General features: G+C 45.0%; 1 long non-coding RNA gene across 1 annotated transcript; it reads left to right on the top strand.

The window, feature by feature from the left end:
* Window positions 1–22: 22 nt before the first annotated feature.
* On the top strand, window positions 23–6,772 carry LOC134353178 (uncharacterized). The gene is made up of 3 exons (XR_010019556.1): window positions 23–64; window positions 2,590–2,711; window positions 6,662–6,772. It is a non-coding gene; the product is annotated as an uncharacterized LOC134353178 (long non-coding RNA).
* Window positions 6,773–27,978: the final 21,206 nt, after the last annotated feature.

The following is a 27,978-nucleotide window of genomic DNA, read 5'->3' as shown; positions in this document are numbered from 1 at the left end:
TTTACAGTACTATGCAAAAGTCCTAAGCACCAGTATTTGTCAACGTGGTGTGGAGAGCGAGTTTGTAAGTCTGGTGGGACCAAGGGATTTTGGGAATGGTGAAGGTGGAGTGCCATGGGAGGGGTGTGAGACAGATGGCAGAGAAGGAGTGTCGGGGAGGGGGGGGTGTGGTGGTACAGGTGCAGACACACCCTACCCGAGACACTAGGCAAGGTCATTTGATTCCAAGTAATTGGCTTATTGATCATTACGGTGTTTCTTGGGTGCTTCCCGCTCCCTCCCCTCTCCTTTCCCCTTTTCCCAATCATGATTCCCCTCCCCCTGCCCCCTTCCCACAGGGTGAAATTTGTGCTGATGACCAACGCAGTACAAGAATGTGCAGGGGGAAGCCTACAAGTGTTTCCATGCTTCCAGTGCCAACTTGCTAACCAGTCCCCGTATATCTTTAGAATGCAGAGGAAACCATAGCAACAGGGGAATCCCATGCGATCGTGGGAAGAATGTATAGCTGTAAAGTCTCAGGCTTCCTAGCTATATAAATGTGCCTAATACTTTTGCACAGTACTGGACTTAAATTCTTCACCCTTACTGGGGCATGGGCTGTGGACAACAACTCACTAGAGTCTTCTGTGCTGGGACAGTCTTTCAAGTTGTCCCCAAGTGTAACCCATCGAGAGTTGCTAGCCCCATGCCCAACCTTCCTCCTATCATAGACCCGTGGAGTTCTTTTTAGGGATATATGCATTTTAAAATAAAAGAGGCTCCAGCAGCCCATCAATACCAGAAATGTAAATGCTAAACAGAAGATGCTGGGAATGAGCAGCAGGTCGAGCAGCAACTGTTGGGAGAGAAACAGAGCCAATGTTTCAGGTTAATGACTTCCTGATGAAAGCCATGAGAAGTTAATGAACATAATCAAGATGGCATCCAGCTGCGAGGTTCCTGCTCGGTTTTAGTTGTTTTTTAACGATTTTTCTGGGTTGGCAGATATGGTTTTGGGGTCAGAGAAGGGAGTTGGTGATCAGGTTAGAGGTTTAGGGGCAGGGATTTGGGAGAATTAGAATCCACACCCTGTCTGGTTCTGCTGGAGGCTGGAGACTGAAAACGATTTCCTGCCCTGGTGTTGAAGACCGTGTATGTGCATGTGTAGGAAGGAGGAAAGGGATTTGTTTTTCTTTTATATTTTACTTGCTTGTTGCACTCTGTTTTACTGTGTTCTATGTTGTTCTGCTGAGTTTTGAAGGCATGTTATAATATCACCATATAACAATTACAGCATGGAAACAGGTCATCTCGGCCCTTCTAGTCCGTGCTGAACTCTTACTCTCACCTAGTCCCACTGACCTGCACTCAGCCCATAACCCTCCATTCCTTTCCTGTCCGTATATCTATCCAATTTAACTTTAAATGACAACATCGAACCTGCCTCAACCACTTCTGCTGGAAACTCGTTCCACACAGCTACTATTCTCTGAGTAAAGAAGTTCCCCATCATATTACCCCTAAACTTTTGCCCTTTAACTCTCAACTCATGTTCTCTTGTTTAAATCTCCCCGACTCTCAATGGAAAAAGTCTAACCACGTCAACTCTATCAATCTCCCTCATAATTTTAAACACCTCTATCAAGTCCCCCCTTAACCTTCTACGCTCCAAAAAATAAAGACCTAACTTGTTCAACCTTTCTCTGTAACTTAGGAGATGAAACCCAGGTAACATTCTAGTAAATCTTCTCTGTACTCTCTCAATTTTGTTGACATCTTTCCTATAATTCGGTGACCAGAACTGTACACAATACTCCAAATTTTACCAATGCCTTGTACAATTTCAACATTACATCCCAACTCCTATACTCAATGCTCTGATTTATAAAGGCCAACATACCAAAAGCTTTCTTCACCACCCTATCCACATGAGATTCCACCTTCAGGGAACTATGCACCATTATTCCTAGATCCCTCTGTTCTACTGCTTTCTTCAATGCCCTACCAAAATGTAGCACCTCACATTTATCAGCATTAAACTCCATCTGCCATCTTTCAGCCCACTCTTCTAACTGGCCTAAATTTCTCTGCAAGCTTTGAAAACCTACTTCATTATCCATAACTCCACCTATCTTGGTATCATCTGCATACTTACTAATCCAATTTACCACCCAATCATCCAGGTCATTAATGTATATGACAAACAACATTGGACCCAGTACAGATCCCTGAGGCTCACCACCAGTCACCGGCCTCCAATCTGACAAACAGTTATCCACCACTACTCTCTTGTGTCTCCCATCCAGCCATTGCCGAATCTATTTTACTACTTCAATATTAATACCTAACGATTGAACCTTCCTAACTAACCTTCCGTGTGGAACCTTGTCAAAGGCCTTATGTTATGTTATGTCATGTTGCTGACGGAAGCATGGCAACACTTGCAGGCTGCCCCCGTCACATCCATGTGTGTGTGTTATTTGTCAGTGTAAATGATGTGTTTTGTTGTATGTCATCATCACCATCATCATTATGTGTCATATCATATGATGTAGGCTATCATGATCTTCCATGACCTTGATTGTTCTTGGAAATTTTTTCCTACAGAAGTGGTTTGCCATTGCCTTCTTCTGGGCAGTGTCTTTACAAGATGGATGTTATCAATACTCTTCAGAGATTGTCTGCCTGGTGTCAGTGGTTGCATAACCAGGACTAAAGATATGCTCAAGGTGCTCATACGACCATCTACCACTTTTTTAGATTATGAGGACACTCAGTCCTCATTTATTGTCATTTAGAAATGCATGCATTAAAAAATGATACAATGTTCCTCCAGTATGATATCACAGAAACACAAGACAGACCAAGACTAAAACAGACAAAAACCACATAATTATAACACATAGTTACAACAGTGCAAAGCAATACTGTAATTTGATAAGAGCAGACCATGGACACGGTAAAAAAAGTCTCAAAGTCCCGATAGCCCCATTATCTCACGTAGATGGTAGAAGGAAGCAAAACTCTCCCTGCTATGAGCTCCAGCGCTGCAAACTTGCCGATGCAGCACCCTGGAAGCACCCGACCACAGTCCGACTCTGAGTCCATCTGAAAACTTCGAGCCTCCGGCACCGAGCACCATCTCTGCCGAGTGCTTCGACCCCTGCCCCGGCCGCCAAGCAACAGGCAAAGCCGAGGACTTGGGGCCTTCCCCTCCGGAGATTCTGGATCACACAGTCGCGGAGGCAGCGAAACAGGCATTTCAAAAGTTTCACCAGATGTTCCTCCATGCTCTCACGTCTGCCTCCATCAAATCAGAATTGTGCACGGCATCCTACTTGACATATAACCGATATTCATTACCGGAGAGGCTGCGCACGCTGCATCGCGCCACCATCTTCTCCTCCCGCCAAGCTTGCTGTCATAGCTTCATGCGATCGGGGGCTGAGCTGGTGCTACACCTTGCCGAAAGGTGACCTGCAAGCTAATGGAGGGCAGAATCGTCCTACACCTCCTCAGTGGACACATAGCTCCACCCTGCCACTGGCAATGTAGATAAGACAAATAAATGAATCTGAATCTGAATTTTGACATATGCTGAAATAGGCATAGAGGGATATGGACCTTTTGGGATCAGTGTAGATAGCTGAAAATCAGCTGGATGATCATGGGCTGAAGAGTTTCTCCTGAACTGACAAACCTGCATGTTGAGTCTCTGTTCCTCTCGGCATGATGTTCACTAAAAATCTGCATGGACACTTCGCCAGAAGGTAATTAGGATCCTGAGAAAAACGTCCAAACTGGTGTTTCACCGACACTGTATCAACCTAGTTCACTGTGTGTAACGTGTATACTCGTGTTTCACTGGCACAACCTAGATCACTGTGTGTTACGTGTATACTCGTGTTTCACTGGCAATGTAACAACCTAGATCACTGTGTGTAACACAGAAACCTACAGCACAATACGGGCCCTTTGGCCCACAAAGCTGTGCCACACGTGTCCTTATCTTAGAAATTACCTAGGGTTACCCATAGCCCTCTATTTTTCTAAGATCCATAGACCTGTCCAGGAGTTTTCTTAAAGGACCCTATCATATCCGCTTCCACCACCGTACAGGAGCTTTCCAAAAGCTCCAGCACATCCTCTTCCTTAATATCTACATGCTCAAGCTTTTCAGTCCTCTGCAAGTCATCCCTAAAATCGCCAAGATCGTTTTCCGTAGTGAATACTGAAGCAAAGTATTCGTTAAGTACCTCTGTTATCTCTTCCCGTTCCATACACACTTTTCCACTGTCACACTTGATTGGTCCTATTCTCTCACATCTTATCCTCTTGCTCTTCACATATTTGTAGAATGCCTTGGGGTTTTCCTTAATCCTGTCCACCAAGGCCTTCTCATGACCCCTTCTGGCTCTCCTAATTTAATTCCTAAGCTCCTTCCCGCTAGTCTTATAATCTTCTAGGTTCCTATCCTGTAGCGCTTAGCGGATGGGAGGAGAGTAAAAAGTCCATGGTTAGGGTGAGATGCATCCTTGATAATGCTTTTCGCCCTGCCCAGGCAGCGTTTATGGTAGATGTTCTCAATGGTGGGCAATTGGGTGCCGATAATCCGCTGGGCAATTTTCACCACCTGCTGGAGTGCTTTGTGGTGAGATACGAGACAATTGCCGTACCACACTGAGATGCCGTTAGTGAGTATACTCTCAATGGTACAGCAGAAAAAATCTGTCAGTATCCTGGGACAGAGGTGAGCTTTCTTCATGCTCCGCAGGAAATAAAGGTCCTGCTTCTCAACTTCCTTCCTAACTTCCTGTAGTCTGTTTTCAGGACCTCCTCCCTTTTCCTACCTATGTCATTGGTACCAATATGTACCATGACCTCTGGCTGTTCTCCTTACCACTTCAGGATATTGTGGAAGTGATCAGGAACATCCCGGACCCTGGCACTGGGAGGCAAACTACCATTCGCGTTTCTTTCCTGCGTCCACAGAATCGCCTGTCTGATCTCCTAACTACAGAGTCCCCTATGACTACTGCCTTCCTCTTCCTTTTCCTACCCTTCTGAGCCACAGGGTCAGACTCTGTGCCAGAGGCGCGACCACTGTTGCTTCCCCCAGGTAGGCCATCTCCCCCAACAGTACTCAAGCAGGAGTACTTACTGTTAAGGGGGACCACCATGGGGGTACTCTCTAGCATCTGCCTCTTGCTCTTCTCCATTGAAATCCAAAAATACCAAAGGCCAGCCTGAGCTTTATTGCTGAAGAGAGTTTCAGAGTGGCTGCCGTATTTGTTTCCTGCTGGAATATAGCATTGTGATGCCACATCAATACTATAAGGATGTAATGCTGAGGCATTGGTCAGACCGCACTTGGAGTATTCTAAGAAAAGATAAACTGACATTGGAGAGGGTCCAGAGGAATGATCCCAGGAATGAAAGGGTTAAAAGATGAGGAGAGTTTGATGGCTCTGGGCCTGTACTCACTGGAGTTTAGAAGAATGAGGGAGGATCTCAATGATACCTATTGAATATTGAATATTGGAGAGGATGTTTCCTATAGTGGGGGAGTCTAGGACCAGAGAGCACAGCCTCGGAAGAGAAGGACATTCCCTTATAATAGAGATGAGGAGGAATTTCTTCAGCCAGAGGGTGTAAATCTGTGCAATTCATTGCCACAGATGGCTGTGGAGGCCAAGTCATTGGGTATATTTAAGGCGAAGGTTGATAGGTTCTTGATTAGTCAGGGCGTCAAAGGTTACAGGGAGAAAGCAGGAGATTGGGTTTGAGAGGGATAATAAATCAGCCATGATGGAATGGCAGATCAGACTCAATGGGCTGAATGGCCTAATTCTGCTCCTGTATCTTATGTACTTATGGACACAGCAGAGGCTGGAACCTGTTGCCAACTGCTGATCAACTGGAGGAACAATGGGTCGTGCAGCATTCTCCTTACCATTCACACCAGATAGAATGGTAGAGTACTTCACATAGCCTATCGTTCAACGCTCTTTATGTGAAGAACCATCTCTATAATTTACTAATGCATTAATGAGAGACTCTCTTCTGTGAATGTTCCAAATCTTGGACATCCCATAGGAGATGCAGTCAGATCTACAGAGTGCATCCAATATATTTTTGCCTTATTTCAGATTTCCTGAAGGTTTTACATCTTCATAACCGTCTGTATCCAGAACTTGCCAATGCACCACAATCTTAAACATCTCCCTTATTTCTTTTTCCCTGGAGAAAGGACCAAATGCTCCTGGGTGGTGATCACTTATGGAGATAGAAACCCAATCTACCAACTGCCATCTTGAATCACACCAAAATATTCTGAATATCTAGTTATTATATTGACTTGATATGATTATACTGTATAATTATATTGTATCACAAAGATCAATTAACGCCACAACTCTAGCCTTTGCTCAAGCGCTTCTACTTGCTGTTACCGCAGCAACTTTAGGCACATTATATTGTGGTTTATTTTGGGATATGTTTACTCTGTAAACATCACTAAATAAGACCATAAGACATAGGAGCCATTCGACTGCTGCGTCTGCTCCACGCGCGGCTGATCTATTATCCCGCTCAAGCGTATTCTCTCACCCCCACTTCTGGAGGCAGAAGTCCAATTTTCCCTGAAGGTGATTACTTCTCTTTTTTATTATATGTACAGTACACCAAAACACAGCGTCATTTGCGTTAACAACCAGTTCACTCGAAGGTCAACCTTAAGGCTTCATACTTCAATATCGACGCAGCCTCAAACTCCAGACGTGCCGATGACAGGACCTCAAACATCTTTGCTGGTCTGCTGCCCAACATCCGACCATGACTGTCTTGCTAGTCTTCGAATGCCTGTGCCAAGATAATATCATTAAATAATTTTTTGCATTACAGTACTTCCATTATTTAAAATTAACCTTCTCTATTGCCACAGTGAGTAACTCTCAGGTTGGAGGAGCAATATCTCATATTCCATCTGGATAGCATCCCAGATTTAGAAAATCACTAAGTTTTTAAACTTTTGGTAATTTCTCCCCCACCCCCTTTTTCCATTCTCCATTCTGTCTCCTCTCTCACCCCTTCACTTCTCCTCACCTGACAATCACATCCCTCTTGTTCCTCTGCTCCTTCCTTTTCTTCCTCGACCCACTCTCCTCTCCTATCAGATTCCTTCATTTTCAGCCCTTTACCTCTTCCACCTATCACCTCCCATCTTCCTACTCCATCCCCCTTCCCCACCCACCCACCTTTCCCTCACCTGTTCAAACCTATCACCTTCTAGCTTGTCTATTTCCCCCTCCTGCACCTTCTTGTTCCGGCTTCTGCCCCCTTTCTTTCTAGTCCCGAAGAAGGGTCTCGACCCAAAACATTGACTGTTTATTCATTTGAATAGATGCTCTCTGACCTGCTGAGTTCCTCCAGGATTTTGTGTGTGTTACTTTGTTGGAACAGATCCATCCATTGACATGGTATTGCAGAATAACTAAGGACATATTCACCTGCCTTCAGGTAAAAGTTTCCTGAAGTGCTTCATGTGCTCTTGTGTCACAGTGTCATGTATGTAGGTTGGATGGTTGCCCGTTGTATCTGACGATGGCAGGAAACCTGTGTGGAAGAGCTTTTAAAGTGGAAAAGCCGTTGCACCGGGGCAGTTCCACTTCCTCGACCTCAGGTCCGGGTCTAGCGGTAAGAGTGGTCGTCACAAGTGGGGTTTTCCTTGGTAGCAGTGGATGACGATGACTTTGCCTGTGCTGTTGCTCTCCATGCCGTGTTGCAGATCCACCTTCCAGGCTGTAGAAACTCACTGTAGATCTCCAGTGCACTAGAGCGGACGAGGACAGGCATGTTCCTATCTCAGTGGCTATGAGAATGCCGGCTATCCTCACCTGGTTTAGCCCGCCTGTTAAAGCAGTGTACCAGGGTGTGGCTACTATCTCATGCAAACAGCTACTTGCAGCCACAGGTGAGAGCTGAGTGTCTGCTAGGGACCAAAGGTGAGTGAGCTGCCCCAGAAAGGACTTGACACATAAGAGGAATAAACAGTTGACATTTTAGGCCGAGACCCTTCACTGAGACCTAAAGAAGGGTTTCAGACCAAAACATCAACTGTTTATTCATTCTCATAGTTGCTGCCTGACTTGCTGAGTTCCTCCAGCATTTTCTGTCTGTTAAAACCTGATGCCAGTTTGTCTGGTTCCTGTTAAGAAGCTTCTGCCTCATCATCTGATAGGATTTGCTCTTTGATTTCTCTCTAACACTAAATCTGCATGCTTCCTGTTAATCCTGAGATAAGCTTCAAATCCCCACAACTGATGTGTCGCATGGATCTGCTACCTCCACTTACAGCCCCACGTCATTACCATGCCTACTGACACCGTCATTCAGCTCCACATTAGCTCAACCCCCTCCTTATTGGCTTCTCCACGTCCTCTCCGCGTGAGCTTTGACATACCCTGAACACTGAATCAGAATTAAGTTTAATATCCCTAGCCTCTGCCATGAAACTTGTTGTTCTGTGGCAGCAGTACAATGCAAAACATACTCTTAAAAAATTCTAAATTACAATAAGAGATGTATATTAGAAATAAATTAAGTAAGTAGTGCAAAAATGGAGCAAATAAGAAAAACCAGTGAGGTTGTGTACACAGCTCATTGTCCAGTTAGAAATCTGATGGCAGTTCGGAAAGAAGATGGTCGGGAAACATTGAGTGTGTGTCTTCAGGCTCCTGTACCTCCTCCCTTTTGGTAGCACTGAGAAGAGGGTATGTCCTGGGTGATGGTGGTCCTCAATGATGGATGTCTCCTTTCTGAGGCATTGCCTTCTGGATGCTGGGGAGACTGCTACCCATTAGATTAGATTAGATTCAACTTTATTGTCATTGTGCCGAGTACAGATACAAAGCCAATGAAATGCAGTTAGCATCTGACCAGAAATGCAAAGAATAGTGTTACTTACAAAATAACTACGAATAAAAAGTAAGTGCTACAGCACACAAATATAAAAGTACTGAGACAGTCCAATATGGGTGCAGTACTGCTTAGCGCTGTGATGTGAGGTTCAGCAGGGTCACAGCCTCAGGGAAGAAGCTCTTCCTGTGCCTGCTGGTGCGGGAGAGGAGGCTCCTGTAGCGCCTACCGGATGGGAGGAGAGTAAAATGTCCATGGTTAGGGTGAGATGCATCCTTGATAATGCTTTTCGCCCTGCCCAGGCACCGTTTATGGTAGATGTTCTCAATGCTGGGCAATTGGGTGCTAATAATCCCCTGGGCAGTTTTCACCACACGCTGGAGTGCTTTGCGGTCCGGTACAGGACAATTGCCATACCACACTGAGATGCAGTTGGTGAGTATGCTCTCAATGGTACAGCAGTAAAAATCCGTCAGTATCCTGGGACAGAGGTGAGCTTTCTTCATGCTCCGCAGGAAACACAGGCACTGTTGTGCCTTTTTGATAAGGATGGAGGAGTTCAGGGACCAGGCGAGATCCTCAGAAATGTGGACACTAAGGAATTTGAAGCTTGATACACGCTCCACTACAGTTCTGTTGATGTAGATGGGGACGTGAGTGTGACTTCTGGCATGCCTGATGTTCACAATGATCTCCTTGGTATTCTGGGTGTTAAGAGCCAGGTTGTTGTCGGCACACCACACGACCAGGTGCTGAACCTCGTCCCTGTAGGCTGTCTCATCATCCCCTCTGATCAGGCCAACCACCATACTGTCGTCTGCGAACTTGATTATGGAGTTAGAACCGTGTACAGGAACACAGTCATAGGTGAAAAGGGAGTACAGAAGAGGGCTCAGCACACAGCCTTGAGGCACGCCGGTGTTCAGCGTGAGGGTGGAGGAGGAGAGGTTGTCTAACTTAACTGACTGGGGTCTGTTAGTCAGAAAGTCCAAGGTCCAATTGCAGAGGGATATGCTGATACCAAGCTAGCAAAGTTTGGTAATCAGCTTGGAGGGGATCACAGTATTGAATGCTGAACTAAATTCAATGAACAGCATTCTGACGTAAGAGTTGGGGCTGTCCAGGTGGGTCAGGGCAGAGTGAAGTGCTGTGGAGATGGCATCCTCTGTTGACCTGTGCGATAGGCAAATTGATGGGGGTCCATGATGGAGTGACTGAGTTTATAACATTCAGCAGGTTTTCCTGATCCTGTGCAGTGATCCCACCAAACCAGATGGTGATAAAACCAGATGCAAGGCTCCCCCATGCTACATCTGTAGAAATTTGTGAGCTGTTCTTGATTTATTCTTCACCCTGTCACAGATTCAGCCCATTGGAGGATTGATTACAAAATCTTCTGTTTTCACTGACCTGTTCCTCTGCTGCTCTGCTATCCCTGCTATAATTCAGCAACAGTCCTCCAGTTTACCAGCACTGGTCTGATGAGCGAGCTCCATCGTCATCTCCTTTCTGCTGAGGAAAAAAGAAAGGATGTGAGGAAGGAAGAAACCAATGGCAAAGCACTTTAATTCCAATTCCCACTCCCTTCCTGACGTGTCAATCCGTGGCCTCCTCTTGTGCCAAGCTGAGGCCACACTCGGGTTGGTGTGGGGGTGGGGAAACACAAGCAGCACCTTATATTCTGTCTGGGTACCTCCAGCCTGATGGCATGACTCTCGATTTCTCCTTCCGGTGAACAAATCTGCACCAGCCCATATTCCCCACTCTAACTTTTCACTTCTTCTTACCTGCCCATTACTTCCTCCTTCACTTTCCTCTGCTGTTCACTCTCCTCTCCTATCAGATTCCTTCTTCTCCAGCCCTTGACCTTTCCCACCCACCTGGCTTCACCTATCACCTTCCACCTAGCCTCTTTCTCCTCCCCCGACTTTATTATTCTGGCACCTTCCCATTTCCTGAAGGGACTCGGTTTAAAATGTTGGCTGTTTTATTCTAGTACTCTCGTATTCTAGACCTCTTGAAATGAATGTTAACATTGCATTTGCCTTCCTCTCCACTGACTCTACCTGCAAGTTAATGTTTAGGGTGTTCTGCACAAGGACTCCCAAGTCCCTTTGCATCTCAGATTTTTGGATTTTCTCCCCATTTATAAAATAGTTTGCACATTTATTTCTACTACCAAAGTGCATGATCATGCATTTTCCAAGTTAACCTTTAGGGTGTATTTCCCAACATTGTATTTCAGTTGCCACTCCCTTGCCCATTCTCCTAATCTGCCCAAGACCTTATGCAGCCTATATGTTTCTTCAGCACTACCTGGCCCTCCATCAATCTTTGTATCATCTGCAAACTTGGTAACAAAGCTACCTGTTCCATAATCTATATCATTGATATACAGCATAAAAAGAAGTGGTCCCAACACCGACTCCTGCAGAACACCACTGGTCACTTGTAGCCAATCAGAAAAGGATCCTTTTATTCCCACTCGCTGCCTCCTACCAATCAGCCAATGTTCTAACCATGCCAGTAACTTTTCTGTAATACCATGGTCTCTTAACTTGGTAAGAAGCCTCATGCGTGGCACCCTGCCAAAGGCCTTCTGAAAGTTCCAAATATACAACATTCACTGCACCCCCTTTATCCATCCTACTTGTAATCTCCTCAAAGAATTCCAACAGGTTCATCAGGCAAGGTTCTCCCTTAAGGAAACCATGCTGACTTTGTCCTTCCTTGTCCTGTGTCACCAAGTACTCCATAACCTCATCCTTAACAATTGACTCCAGCATCTTCCCAACCACTGAGGTCAGGCTAACTGGTCTATAATTTCCTTTCTGTTGCCTTCCTCCTTTCTTAAAGAGTGGAGTGACTTTTGCAATTTTCCAGTCCAATGGCACTATGCCAGAGTCCAATGATTTTTGAAAAGTCATTACTAATGCCTCCACAATCTCTACCATTATCTCTTTCAGAACCCTACGGTGCAGTTCATCTGGTCCGGGTACCCTTAGGTCTTTCAGCTTTTTGAGCACCTTCTCCCTTGTAATGGTAACTGCACTCATTTCTCTTCTCTCACACCTTCCAATATCTGGCACACTGCTGGTGTCTTCCACAGTGAAGACTGATGCAAAATACTCATTCAGTTCATCTGCCATCTCTTTGTCCCTTGTAATTATTTCTCTGGCCTCATTTTTGAGCAGTCCTATATCCACTCTCATCTTTCTCTTATTTTTTTACATTCTTGAATGCTTTTTTTAAAATCCACCTTTATATTGTTAGTTAGCTAGCTTTCATATTTCATCTCTTCCCTCCTAATGATTCTTTTAGTTGCTTTCTGTAGGTTTTTAAAGGCTTCCCAGTCCTCAGTCTTCCCACTAATTTTTGCTTTGTTGTATATCCTCTCTTTTGTTTTTACCATATAACCATATAACAATTACAGCAGGGAAACAGGCCATCTCGGCCCTTCTAGTCCGTGCCGAACTCTTACCCTATCCTATTCCCACTGACCTGCACTCAGTCCATAACCCTCCATTCCTTTCCTGTCCATATACCTATCCAATTTAACTTTAAACGACAACATAGAACCTGCCTCAACCACTTCTGCTGGAAGCTCATTCCACACAGCTACCACTCTCTGAGTAAAGAAGTTCCCCCTCATGTTACCCCTAGACTTTTGTCCTCTAATCCTCAACCTTTGCCCTCTTGTTTGAATCTTCCCCACTCTCAATGGAAAAAGTCTAACCATGTCAACTCTATCAATCTCCCTCATAATTTTAAACACCTCTATCAAGTCTCCCCTCAACCTTCTACGCTCCAAAAAATAAAGACCTAACTTGTTCAACCTTTCTCTGTAACTTAGGAGATGAAACCCAGGCAACATTTTAGTAAACCTCCTCTGTAGTCTCTCAATTTTATTGACTTTAAGCTACTAAGGTGACTTTAAACTAGAATGGTTGGGGGGAGGGAATCACATTAAGGAGACTAGGAGAGGAGAGGTTGATGTAAGGGAAAAAGAAGAAGAGGATAACAAAGTTGTTTGCTCAATTAAGGATAAACAGAGAGTGTGAGGTGGAGAGTTTCTTAAATGCATCTACTTAAATGCTAGGAGCATTGTAAGGAAGGTGGATGAGCTTAGAGCATGGATTGATACCTGGAAATATGATGTTGTAGGTATTAGTGAAACCTGGTGGCAGGAGGGGTGTGACTGGCAACTAAATATTCCAGGATTTCGATGCTTCAGGTGTGTTAGAATAGGAGGGGCAAGAGGGGGAGGTGTTGCATTGCTTGTCAGAGATTATATAACAGCGGTGCTCTGGCAGGATAGATTAGTGGACTCATCTAGGGAGGCTATTTGGGTGGAATTGAGGAATGGGAAAGGTGTAGTAACACTTATAGGGGTGTATTATAGACCAACTAATGGGGACCGAGAACTGGAGGAGCAAATTTGTAAGGAGATAGCAGATATTTGTGGTAAACACAAGACTGTGATTGTGGGAGATTTTAATTTTCCACACATAGACTGGGAAGCCCATTCTGTAAAAGGGCTGGATGGTTTGGAGTTTGTAAAATGTGTGCAGGATAGTTTTTGCAGCAATACATAGAGGTACCAACTAGAGAAGGGGCAGTGTTGGATCTCCTGTTAGGGAGATAGGGCAGGTGACGGAGGTATGTGTTGGGGAGCACTTCGGGTCCAGTGATCACAATACCATTAGTTTCAATATAATTATAGAGAAGGATAGGACTGGACCTAGGGTTGAGATTTTTGATTGGAGACAGGCTAACTTTGAGGAGATGCAAAAGGATTTAGAAGGAGTGGATTGGGACAAATGGTTTTATGGGAAGGATGTAACAGAGAAATGGAGGTCATTTAAAGGTGAAATTTTGAGGGTACAGGATCTTTATGTTCCTGTTAGGTTGAAAGGAAAGGTTAAAAGTTTGAGAGAGCCATGGTTTACATTAGCTTTGACTTCCCTTGTCCGCCACATTTGTTCTATTTTGACATTTGAGTATTTCTTTGTTTATCAAATACATCCATCCTGCACCTTCCTCATTTTTCCCAGAAACTCCTGCCATCACAGCTCTGCTGTTATCCCTGCCATCATCGCCTTCCAATTTGCTTTGGCCAACTCCTCTCTCATACCATTGTAATTTCCTTTACTCCACTGAAATACTGCTACGTCAGACTTTACTTTCTCCCTATTAAGTTCAAGTTGACCTCTCTCCTAAGGGTTCTTTTACCTTAAGCTCCTAATTGCCTCCGGTTCATTACAGAACACCCCAGTCCAGTATAGTTGATCCCCTGGTAGGCTTACTGACAAACTGCTCTAAAAAGCCATCTTGTAGGCATTCAACAAACTCACTCTCTTGAGATCCATTTACCAACCTGACTTTCCCAATCGACCGACCTGTTGAAATCTTCCATGACTATCATAAGATTGCCGTTTTGACATGGCTTTTCTATTTCTTGTTGTAATCTGTGGTCCACCACAGTTCAGTGATGGCCACAACATCATACACAACAATCTGTCAAAGTGCAATAAGATTATCCACCCTTATTTTATACTCTGTGCATTGAGATATAATACTGAGTACTGTATTTGCTACGCTTTTTGATTCTGCATCCCTAATGCACTGATACTCACCCTGCTGACTGCAATTTTGTTCTATCATCTGCCTGCCCTTCCTGACAGTCTGACTGCATGTGTTCTTTACTTTTTTACCATCTGTCCTATCCTGAATCCCATCACCTCGGTTTTCACCCACCTACAAAATTAGTTTAAACCCTCCCCAACAGCTCTCACAAACCTGACTGTGAGAATATTGGTTCCCCTCAGGCTCAGGTGCAACCTCTCACTTTTGTACATGTCATACCCCCCCCCACCGAAGAGATCCCAATGATCCAAAAACCTGAAACCCTGCCCCCTGCACCAGCTTCTCCACCACACATTTATCTGCCAAATCATCCTGTTTCTACCCTCAATAGCATATGGCACAGGCAGCAATCTAGAAATTACTACCCTGGAGGTCCTGCTTCTCAGCTTTCTACCTAGCTCTCTAAATTCTCTTTTCAGGACCTCTTTGTTTTTCCTCCCTATGTCATTGGGACCAATATGTACCAAGACATCTGGCTGCTCTCCCTCCCCCTCCAGAATGCTGTGACATGATCTGATACATCCCTGACCCTGGCACCTGCGAGGCTACAATCCATCCGGGTGTCCCGTTCACATCCACAGAACCTCCTGTCTGTTCCCCTCGCTACTGAGTCCCCTATCACTACCACTCCCCTCTTCTCCCTCTTTCCTGTCTGTATCATGGACCTATGCTCAGTGCCAGTAACCCGGTCCCCATGACATTTCCCGGGAGGTCATCCCCCACAACAATATCCAAAACAGTATACTTAGTATTGAGGGGAATGGCCACAGGGGTGCTCTGCGCTAACTGCCTATTCACAGGAGCTCCTCAGCTCCAGCAACTTCCGGGTGACTATTTCCCTGTAACTCTGATCGATGATCTCCTCCCTCTCCTGTACAAGCTGAAGGTCATCCAGCTGCTGCTCCAGATCCCTAACATGGTCTTCAAGAAGGTGCAGCCAGATGCTTGTTATGCAGATGTAGCTCCCTGGGAGACTCTGGGTTTCCCAGGACTCGAACGTCCAGCATGAAGAACGCACAACAGCCATTCACTACACAAAATAATCTGCGGATGCTGCGGTCCTGACGAAAGTTTCCGGCCGAAACGTCGACCGATCTTTTCCACGGATGCTGCCCGACCTGCTGAGTTCCTCCAGTGTGTTGTGAGTGTAGTCATTCACTACATTAGCTGCAGTAAGGGAAAATGAAGGGCACCTTAACAGGAAGTTACCCAGAGCCAAGCCTCGTCTGAGCCAAAGCCTGTATCGAAATATGCAGTGAAACATGCCATTTGCATCAACCAACTGACAGTCTGAGGACGTGGTGGGGGCAGCCTGCAAGTGTCGCCATGCCTCAGGAGCCAAATTCGCATGTCCTCAATTTACTAACCCTAACCTCTACGTACTTGCACTGCGGGCAGAAACTGGAGCACCAGAAAGAGGTGGGAATTGAACCCTGATCCATGTTCACAGCTGGTGTAACACATTGCACTAACCCCTACACTACCGTGGCACCCCTAGCCAAGTCAAGTTTATCGTCATTTAACCATGTACCTGTATGTGTATACTGTCAAATGAGACAATGTTTCTCCGAACCAGTGTGTAAAGCACAGTAGTACACATCACACATACATAACACACAATAACTTTGGAAAGTAAGGATAAAATCCACAGATGAATTACGCATAGATAAACAAAGTAAAGTGCATAAATTAAATATTGTAGGGTACAGAACAGATTATGATGTGGCAGGGAGGTCTGAAGCCCAATGGCCTGAGGAAAGAAACAGTCTCTCATCCTGACTGTTCTTGTCTTAATGCATCGTAATCTTCTGCCTGATGGCAGAAAGGCAAAGAAGATGCTGGATGGATGGGTGGGATCCTTGATAATATGCAACGCTCCTGATAAATGTCCCCGATGGATGGTAGGGGCCCCTATGATCCTCTCAGTTGTTTTCACAGTCCTTTGTAGGGACTTCTGGTCAGAAGCTCGACTGCTCCCGTACCAGATAGAGATGTTAGCACGCTCTCAGTGGTGCTGCTGTAAAATGCAGTTACGATGTGATGGGTGGAGGACGGTGAGCCGCACTTGACTCAATATCCTCAGTAAGTGGAGGCATTGCTCTGCCTCCCTGTTCACCGAGGTATCTGAAGGGGTTAGGTGTGGTGGATTCATATTCCTTGGGTTTTCTTTTCCTCCCCCCTCGATGAGCTGTGGCAGAGTGAGTAACACTCTTGCTACTGAGTTGGAAGATTAAAGCTCAAAGTATATTTATTATGGGTTTAAACCTCACTCCTAGGAGATGAGAAGGAAAAGAGCAATGAGCAATCTGCTCACCTCAACAGGTCAAGCAGTATCGGTGGGAGGAAAGGAACTGTTGGTGATTACTGTTGAAACCTTGTACCAGGACCTCCAGCACATTGTGTGCTCCTCCAAATTCCAGAATCTGCAGTGGCTTGTGTGTGTTTCAGGATTCAAAACTATCTAATGTCATTTCCAGGACACAAGTGCAATAACTGCCACTCTGGATCTGATGCAGCGCAAAAACACAGTAAGATAAAGAACACCATCATAAGCAAACACAATCAATATAAATACATAAGATAGTTTATATACATGGATTGATTGTATGTCCATAAAGTGACATTTGGCATAGGAGTGTCTGTACACATGGTGACTGACAGGAAATGATAAAGTCGTGGTGGTTGGGGATGTGGAGGGTGGGTTAGTAGGTGGAGGTGTTGATCAGCCTTACTGCTTGGGGAAAGTAACTATTATTGAGTCTGGTGGCCCTGGCATGGGTACTATGTTGAGAACCTGGAATCAGCTGCCAGCGGAAGAGGTTGAGGTGGGTACACTGCAACACTGGAGAAGGATCTGGATCTCTGCAACACTGGAGAAGGATCTGGATCTCTGCAACACTGGAGAAGGATCTGGATCTCTGCAACACTGGAGAAGGATCTGGATCTCTGCAACACTGGAGAAGGATTTGGATCTCTGCAACACTGGAGAAGGATCTGGATCTCTGCAACACTGGAGAAGGATCTGGATCTCTGCAACACTGGAGAAGGATTTGGATCTCTGCAACACTGGAGAAGGATCTGGATCTCTGCAACACTGGAGAAGGACCTGGATCTCTGCAACACTGGAGAAGGAGGGAATTAGAGGTTAAGGGCTGATTTAGGACAGGCAGGAAAGATGCTGCAGCTGGCAAGCCCTAGATGGGCTTGTTTCCAAATCATCAGCTCAGGACTGAAACAGTACTTTATTGTCACGGTGGAGGCAGAAGGTCCCACTGATGTGGAGAGGATGTTTCCAGTGGTGGGGGAGTCTGGGACCAGAGAGCACAGCCTCAGAATACAAGGACATCCCCTCAGAACAAAGATGAGCAGAAACCTATTTAGCCAGAGGGTGGCATATCTGTGGAATTCATTGCCACAGTCAACTGGTATATTTAATGCGGAGGTTGATAGGTTCTTGGTTAGGGTGTCAAAGGTTATGGAGAGAAAGCAAGAGAATGGGGTTGAGAGGGAAAATAAATCAGCTATGATGGAATAGCAGAGCAGATTTGATGGGCCGAATGGTCTAATTTTGCTCTAATATCTTATGGTTCATTATTTTAGTTCTCCCTGGTGTTCTGGCCATTACTTTCCGCTCAATCTGAATTTTTAGAACAGCTTTCTGATATTGTTGTAAAACTGTCTCACGGATCTCTTCTCTTAGAAACAAAGAAACATAGAAAACCTGCAGCACAATACAGGCCCTTCGGCCCACAAAGCTGTGCCAAATATGTTCTTACCTTAGAACTACCTAGGCTTACCCACAACCCTCTATTTTTCTAAGCTCCATGTACCTATCCAAAAGTCTCTTAAAAGGCCCTATCGTATCCCCCTCCACTACTATCGCCGGCAGCCCATTCCACGCTCTCACCACTCTCTGCGTAAAAAATCTCCTCTGTACCTACTCCCAAACACCTTAAAACTATGCCCTCTCATGCTAACCATTTCAACCCTGGGAAAAAAGCCTCTGACTATCCTTCTCCTATTGTATTTTATTTGTTCATTATTAGAGTCAGAAGTTATACGGAAACAGGCCATTTGGCCCACCTGGCCCATGCTGACCCAATGGTTCCATTTGTCAACTTTTGGCTCATAACCTTCCGAACCTTTCCTATCCATGGTCCTGTTCAAATGGCTTTTAAAAGTTGTTACTGTGCCTGCTTTAACCACTTCCTCACGTACTACACTTTGTGTAATGATGTTGCTTCTCAAGATCTAATTAAATGAGCGCCTCGGTAGTGTAGTGGTCAGTGTGAAGCTGTTACCACTCAGGGCATCGGAGTTTAGTCTTCTATTCCAGCGTCCTGTATAAGGAGTCTCTGTATCTCCTCCCCGTGAAATGCGTGGGTTGTTCCAGTTTCCTCCCACAGTCCAAAGGCATACCGGGCAGGCTAATTATTATAAATTATCCCATCATTAGGTTAGGATTAAACTGTGGTTGTTGGGGGTTGCTGGGGCAGGCGGCTGGAAGGGCCGGGAAGGCCTACTCCATACTGTATCTCAAAATAAAATATCAATAAATTTTACCCCTCTCAGCTTAAACGGTGTTCTCCAGTTCCTGATTCCCTAAATCTGGCAAAAAAAAACTGAGGGTGTTCACCCTATCAATGCCCGTCATGATTTTATACACCTCTATAAGATCACTCCTCGGTTTCCTGCGCTCTAAGAAATAATGTTCCAGCCTACACAACTCTTTCTGTAGTTCAGTACTCTGAAAGGAGTCTCTCTCCGTCCTCTCTATGGAATGTGTGGATTATCAGTCCAAGTCCTGGCAACAATCTTATAAATCTTTTCTGCATTATTTCTATTTTAATAACATTTTTCCTGTAGCAGGACGACCAAAATTGGACGCAGTACTCCGAGTGCATTTTCACAAGTGTCTTGTACAACCACACTCTGCTCTCCCAACTTTTACACTCAGTGCCCTGACTGATTTTATGCTCCCAAATACCATTCTATATTTTTCATCTTCTTTTCCGTTTTTCTTTATTTCATACTAACTTTCATTCCTTTCTTTATATTTTACACATTTACGTTTTTAATTCTTCATTTTTCCTTTTTCACTCACTGCCTCGTTCCCTCATTCCTAAAGAAAGTAGTGACGGAGGAGCCTTAGAAGTCCCCTCCCCCATCTTATTCTGACCTCTGCCCCCTTCTTTACCAGTCCTGATGAAGTGTCTTGCCCTGAAACTTTGACTGTTTATTCCCATTCATGACCTGCTGAGCTCCTGCAGCAACTTTTGTATGTTGCTCTATATTTCCAGCCTCTGCAGCATCTTGTCCAGCTCTTTAACTCCTGACCTAGCTCTCTCATCCCTCTTTTTGCCTGTATTGTTGGTACAGTTATGGGCCACAGCCTTTGACAGGTTACCTTCCCTTTTAGAATGCCCGGCACTGCTGAGCCTGGCACCAGGGAGGCAACATCAGAATGTAGGACACAGACCAGTACAGCACAGGTACAGGTCCTTCGGCCCACAGTGTAGTGCTGAAATAGTTGAATTAGTAATCTAATGAAGAACTAAACTAATCTCTTCAGTCTACACAATGCTCATATCCTTCCTGTTTCTTCACATTCACGTGCCTACTGAAACACTTCTTAAAATCTCCACTTATCTGCCTCTCCCACCACCCCAGACAGTACACTCCTGGCACCCACCACTGTCTGTGTAAAAAAAAACGTGTCCCTCACATCTCCTTTGAAATTACCCTCCCTCATCTTAAATTCATGTCCTCTGGTATTAGACATTTCAACCTGGGAAAAAGATACTCCCTGTCAACTCTATCTGTGCCTCTCATTATCCTATAAACCTCTATCAGATCTCCCCTCAGTCTCCATCACTCCAGAGAAAACAACCCAAGTTTTCCAACCTCTCGTGCTCATGCCCTCTAACCCATACAGCATCCTGGTAAACTTCTTCTATACCCTTCCCAAAGCCTCAACATCCGTCCCATAATGGGGCAACCAGAATTGTATGTAATACCTCAGATGGGGCCTAACCAGAAGTTGCAGCTTTTATAAAGCTGCAACATGAAGTAATCTTGTATGTGGCCACTGGATGGTCTAACCCCAACTCGTCACAGTCAAATCCCCTGTCACTATCAGTATCACTCTCCCAGTCCTCCTCCTCCTCTGTGCCAATACACACTTGGCTGAGTCTCCTTTCTCCTGAATGTCTATCCCCTGCAACAGTATATCTGTGTAAGAGATGACCCTGCCAAATTCCTGCAAGAAGAATTTCAGTCCCAAATTACTTGCGTGAAAGGTTTTTTCTGTGATTTGGCCAGAGTTATTAAAAGCCGATGAAAGTGATCACTGGTTCTATTCATAGCCCGAGCCCAACTGTAACACTCTCTGGAGCCAATTGAGTAACATGTACTTTGGGCTTGAAGTTGACAAGACATCGTTCCATCTCAACACATTCTGACGTAATATGTGTGTGTGTGTGTGTGTGTGTGTGTGTGTGTGTGTGTGTGTGTGTGTGCGCGCGCGTGCGTGGCCTTAACTTCTGGTGGAGTCATCAGGGTGTCATCATGACAAGCTTTTTGGTATGCTCATTGTACGCCGTGTCTTGGGCATCTGAAATGGTGGAGGTCGAGCTGTTAGCTTGATGGAGAGCGTGCAAGGGAGCTGGCCAGATTCGAACTTGGGGCTTCCCGCCCCGAAGTCCAGCGCTGATGCCACTCGCCGCCAGCCGGCATTGTCAGGTATTCAGTGAGGCTTCGCCGAGGATCATCGCCTTGCTGTGGTGGAGAGGCTTGTGACTTCCTGAGCTCCCAAGACTGACGCTCACTGGAGCTTCATAGGGTGGTAAGGCCAAGTGGGAGGATACAGCAAAGAGCGAACTGACCATGATGCCAACGGCGGAGCTGGCGGAAGATGACACGTCACAACAGCAGTGAAGGTGGGGGAAGGCTGCAGCAGTGAGGGGTCCCCAGTCGCCTTGCACGCCCTGCCACTGGACCCTGACCTGCTCTGTCAGTGACCGTGTGCTGGCTGCCCGTGTGTCAGCCTCCCCACATTACACAAAGTCACACGCAGGTGGTCTCCATTATGGAAATCCACCTAACATCCCAAATAGATTCAAAGTTCAAGGTAAATTTATTATCAAAGTACATATATGCCACCGTGTCTGTGCAAATCTGACATTTATTTTCTTGCGGTATTCACAGTAAATACAAAAAAATACAATAAAATCAGTGGAAGACTGCACAGAGCAAGACAGACAAATAACCAATGTGCAAAAGACAACAAACTGCACAAAGACAAAAACAAAATAAATAAGCAATAAATATCGAGAACATGATTTGTAGAGTCCTTGAAAGTGAGTTCATAGGTTATGGAAACAGTTCAGTGTTGGGGTGAGTGAAGTTATCCACTCTGGTCAAGAGCCTGATGGTTGAGGGGTAATAGCTGTTTCTGAACCTGGTGGTGTGAGTCCTGATGCTCCTGTACCTCCTTTTTGTGTAGGTAGCAGAGTGAGGAGAGCATGACCTGGGTGGTGGGGTCCTTGGTGATGGATGCTGCTTTCCTGCGACAGCACTCCATGTAGATGTGCTCAATGGTGGGAGGGCTTTACCTGTGATGAACTGGGCTGTTTCCACTACATTCTGTAGGATTTTCCATTCAAGAACATTGGTGTTTCCATGCTAGGCTGTGTTGGAAGCAGTCAGTATACTCTCCACCACACATCTGCAGAAATTTAACAAAGTTTTAGTGGAACCTGGCTCGGCTTCTGCTGCCACCTGATGACCCATCAATAGGCAGCCTCAGGAGAACATCATACTCAACTGCCTTTATTCAGAGAGAATGCAGTTGACCCTTGAAGTGTGGTTTAAGGCAATTTGGGAATGATGGAGTGATGTGAGCTGTGGTGGCTGCCTCAAATCACAGTGAAAGTAGATTCAATATCAAGTTACAACGGGAATTGGATGAACATCTGGCAGGTAAAATTTGTCGGGATATGGGCAGAGGGAGTGATTGGAAAGGCAGGTGCTTATTTGTACCGTAACCTGTACATTGCATCAATTATTGCCTGAAATATCTTTAGCAACACCTCCCAACACATGAGCCGCTGAAAGGACAAGGGCAGCAGGTGCCCAGGAATACTGCCAACTTCTTAAGGCAATTAGGAGTGGGCAAAAACACTGGCTCTGCCAGTATCATCTGCAAAGCAAAGAGAAAATGAAATCACGCCAGAGCCACAGAGTTTCACACTGGGGAGTTACTCGTGCAAGGAGGTAAGTGACGGATTTGATTCTAATAATGCAGTATTCAAATAACAAATATTTGATTGTTTGTTACTAAAGGCAAAAATGTTCAATGCCCTTCCTGATGAATAGTGGGGTTTAAACTGAAACCTATTGAATATTGAAAGGCCTAGATATAGTGGATGTGGAGAGGATGTTTCCTATAGTGGGAGAGTCTAAGACCAGAGGGTACAGTCTCAGAATAGAAGGACGTCCATTTAGAACAGATATGAGGAGGAATTTCTTCATCCAGAGGGTGTTGAATCTGTGGTATTCATTGACACAGACAGCTGTGGAGCCTGTAATTGGGTCTATCCAATGCAGAGGTTGATAGTTTCTTGATTAGTCAGGGGAGAAATCAGGAGATTCGGGTTTAGAGGAAAAATCAACCGGGCATGATGGAATGGTGAAGCAGACTCGTTGGGCTGAATGACCTAACTATGCTCTTAAGTTTTATGGTCTTAAGGTCTTAGTTCTTACTACTGCTGATACTGAGGTAACAATCACTGTGGACTGTGTCCTTTATCTACTGCCTGACTTTACGCTCTATCATGTGCTGTATCTAGTCGTTAGATGCAGGAGAATGTGGGGCCGCCTTATAGAGGTTTATAAAATCATGGGGGCATTGATAAGGTGGATGGTCAGTCTTTTCCCCAGGGTAGGGAAGTTCAGAACTTGAGGACACAGATCTGTAGCAAGGGGGGGAAGATTTAAAACGCACCTGAGGGGCAACGTTTTTACGCAGAGGGTGTGAGTATACAGAACGAGTTGCCAGAGGAAGTGGATGAGGTACGTACAATAGCATCATTTAAGAAGCACTTGAGCAGGTACATGAAGTGATAGGGCTTAGAGGGATATGGACCAAATGTTGTGGCATGGTAGCAAAGATAACATTATTACAACACCAGCGATTGCAGTTCAATTCCCACCACTGTCTCTAAGGAATTTGTACGTTCTCCCTGTGACCGTGTGGGTTTCCTCTGGGGGCTGTGGTCTCTTCCCACATTCCAGAGATGCGTGGGTTAGGGTCAGTAAGTTTTGGGCATGTTGTGTTGGCACTGACAGCATGGGGACACTTGCAGGCTGTGTCCAGCACATCCTCGGGCAGTGTTGGTCATTGACACAAATAACATATTTGACTGTATGCTTTGATTTTTCAACATACATGAGACAAATACAACTAATCTTTATCTTTAAATCTATTGGAATGCAGCAACTAGCTGAGTGGGCACGATGGTCAGCATGGATTGGTTGGGTTGAATGGCCTGCATCCATATACGTTATTGTTATATCACTATGGCAGGATGAATATTAGAGATCAGTTCCATGATGAAATTAGGAACCGTTAGAACCTCTGATCAATGGATTTATGTGTGTCAAACATTTTTCTTCCTCTAAATTGTCATGTGATTAGGATGAATCAGAATTAAGGCCAATTTCTTGCTGTTTCACCAGTTTTCTGTGCCTGGAACTGGTCAGAATTCATTTACATCTTGATCACTCTGCCCCCAGTGACTGCCGATCTTCATCGATTCCCACTTAAGCTGTACCTTTATCTTTAAATTCTATGTTTTGTTTTCAATTTCCTCCACGGCCTCATAGATCCCCATCTTTGTAAATTTCACTAGCTACACAATCCGCAAAGTGGACTGTTCATTCTCTAATTCTGAGTTCAAGCTCCAAATTTAGACACTGTACCATTGACAGACATGTCATCAATTGCCAAGGTCTGATAATTCCTTAGCCTTAGAATTAGAGAACAGCTTAGAAACAGGCCCTTTGACCCATCTTGTCTGTGCTAAACACTTCATCTGCTAGACCAAACAACCTACGCCTGGACTATAGCTCTCCAGACCCCTCCCATCCATGTATCCATCCAAACTTATCTTAAACGTTGAAATTGAACCCGCGTCCATCACTTCTGCTGGCAGCTCGTTCCACACTCGCACCACTTCTGAGTGAAAAAGTTCCTCCCCGTGTTCCCCTTAAATATTTCACCTTTCACCTTTAACCTCTGACCTCTAGTTCTAGTTTCACCCAACCTCAGTGGAAAAAGCCTGCTTGCATGTACTCTATCTATACCCCTCATAATTTTGTATACCTCTATCAAATCTCCCCTCATTCTTCTCCCATTTAGGGATTAAAGTTGTAAACTATTAACCTTTCCCTATAACTCAGGTCCTCAAGTTACAGCCACATCCTTGTAAATTTTTTATGCATTCTTTCAATCTTACTAAATCTTCCTAAACCTCTGCATATTGAGGCACTTTGCCAAGTCCATTTGAGTTAGATATCCATTGTCACATTGTGTGGGTTCTTGGTGAGTCATTGTGTATGCTCACTTCATAGAGCCTACATCAGGAGATATTAGTGAGACTGTTATTGAATGGAGACAATAAGGCATAGCAACAGAATTCAGCCATTCAGCCCATCAAATCTGCTCTGCCATTCCATCATGGCTGATTTATTTTCCCTCTCAATCCCATTCTCCTGCCTTCTCCCAATCTGTGGCAATGAATTTCACAGATTCACCTTTCTCTGCCTAAAGAAACTCCTCCACATCCCTCTATTCTGAAGCTGTGCCCTATGGTCCTAGTCTTCCACACTACAGGAAACCTCCTCTCCACATCCACTATATCAAGGCCTTTCAATATTCAATAGGTTTCAATGAGACCCCTCTTCATTCCACTGAACTCCAGCAAGTACAGACCCAGAGACATTAAATGTTCCTCATACACTAACCCTTTCAGAGGTTTCAAAGGTACATTTAATGTCAGAGAAATGTATGCAATATACATACTGAAATACTTTTTCTTCGCAACCATCCACGAAAACAGAGGCGAGCCCCAAAGAATAAATGACAGTTAAATGTTAGAACCCCAAAGTTCCCCCCAACTCCCCACTCCCACGCATAAGTAGCAGCAAAGCAATGATCTCCCCCCCCACCATCAAAAAAAGCATTGGTTCCCCCCACTGAGCACTCAAGCATGCAGCAAAGCAAAAGCAAAGACACAGACATGCAGTACCCCAAAGACTACTTGTTCACCCAGTATTTGACATACCACAGGCTCTCTCTCTCCCTAGTAAGGGAGAAAGAGATGTCTCTGATTCACAGCGAGAGGGGAGACATAACAAACAACTCGCTGATTTACGATGTTAAAAGTCCATTGCGTCGCGTTTTCTGTGCTCTTTTCCCAAAGGACTCGGGTCTCTGGGCACACAGCCAGCAGCCAGCTCTCTGCTTTCGATCTTCCATCTCCCACGACACACCGGGTTCCTGCAGAGACACCAATCTTTGGTCCGCCCATCTCCAGAGCCATGAGATCTCGGAACTCTGAAGGAGAACTAATATCCTAGGCTGCATTCTTGGCAGATCAAATAACAGCCAGTAGTGAAACCCCGAGAGCAGGTCCCATTCCCACAAAGAACTGAAGTCAGTGTGTAACTCCAGGTCAGGGTCTTCAAAAGAACCCTGAAAGGGAAAATAGAGATATTAAACATGAAAATGGAGCTGTTTCCGAAGATGCCAGCGAAGGAGTCGACGTTAGGCGCCATGGTCTCCTCCTAAGCTTCATTTCTGGAATCATTCTCTTGAACCTCCTCTGGACCCTCTCCAATACCAGCTCACCTTTTCTTAGATAGGGGGCCCAAAACTGTCACGATACTCCAAATGCAGTCTTCTCAATGCCCTATCAAGCCTCAGCATTACATCGTTGCTTTTATATCCTCGTCCTCTCAGAACATTGCAATTGCCTCCTTCACCACTGACTCAGCCTGCAAACTAACCACAAGGACTCCCAAGTCCCTTTGCATCTCTGATTTCTGAATTTTCTCCCCATTTAGAAAACATTCTATGCCTTTTTCCTTCTACCAAAGAGCATGACCATCAACTTCCTGACACTGAATTCCATCTACCACTTCTTTGCCCATTCTCTTTATCTGTCTAAGTCTTTTTGTCGACTCCCTGCTTCCTCAGAACTGCCTGTCCCACCACCCCTGTCCCAATAAACTCAGTGAAGACACATTTTCAAGGTACTGTGAAGAGCAGTTATGAGATGTGGACCTGGGGCAAGACTCTGGAATATTAGAAATTTTGATTGAGCGCTGATACCTGATTTCAATCTGAATCACTGACGATTCCTTTTCCCCCTACAAGTGCTGAGTTCCTCCAGCAGATTGTTTTGTTACTCTAGACTGCAGTATCCCATGTCTCCAGGATTCTGGAATGCTGTTCACTCTGCTCCCTGAGTAACTGCAGCAATTCTAGTCGCTTCAGTGCAATTAATAAAACAAAAATATGATGCTCCTGATAATTATCAATAATCCATGAGCTGTACAAATGAGCTGACAGAAATGTTTTTGCAACCCTTCAAATTCATTAATGTATAGTATCGTTATCATTTGATAGTAATGCCTGCGAAATCAGGGGAAGACTATTAGTGTCCTACCATTACATGTTGCGGAGATATTAGACTTGATCTGGCTCATTTAATATGGATTATCTCCCAGGAAGAGGCAGTGAACAAGAATTCTCAGAATCAGTATTCTTGTTATTTATTATAAAATATTTTCAAAGGTTCAAAGTACATTTTTTGTCAAAGTATGTATTCTATATAAAACCTTGAGATTCTTGCAGGTAGCCAGAAAACAAAGAAACTCAATGGACCCCATTAAAACCGCCCGCACAACAAACTACGTCAAACATCCAATGTCTGAAATAAAGAACAAATCGTGCGAGCAGTACAAAGTAAACAAATATTAGTCAGAACATGAACTGCAGAGAGGCCACAGTCACAGAGCCAGGTCAGTGCTACAGCTGGTCCAGGAGTCTGACAGTTACAGGCCACAGTCACGGAACCGGTCAGCAGTGCCAGCAGCTGCAGACCACAGGTACAGAGTCAGTTCGGCGCCGAGGCGAGTAAACCTCAGGGAGCAGCGCAGTAGTAAGCTGAACACAGGTTTGTCCTTTGCCCTCAGCCCCGATACCTCGATAATTTAAATCTGGCTCAACAGCTACAGCAGCCAAACATCGGTTGGCTTTTTGCTGCTGGGCCCAGGCCCTGTGCTTTGATCCGGCACCAAGCCCACTCCAACAATGGCCACCGCGACCATACCCGCGTTCTCCAGAGTCCACTTCACCAAATTCTTCAG

This window comes from Mobula hypostoma, chromosome 10 (assembly GCF_963921235.1).
Source record: "Mobula hypostoma chromosome 10, sMobHyp1.1, whole genome shotgun sequence".
Lineage (NCBI taxonomy): Eukaryota > Metazoa > Chordata > Chondrichthyes > Myliobatiformes > Myliobatidae > Mobula > Mobula hypostoma.
The sequence above is the reverse complement of the archived record's forward strand: the minus strand, read 5'-3'. Positions and strand labels throughout refer to the sequence as shown.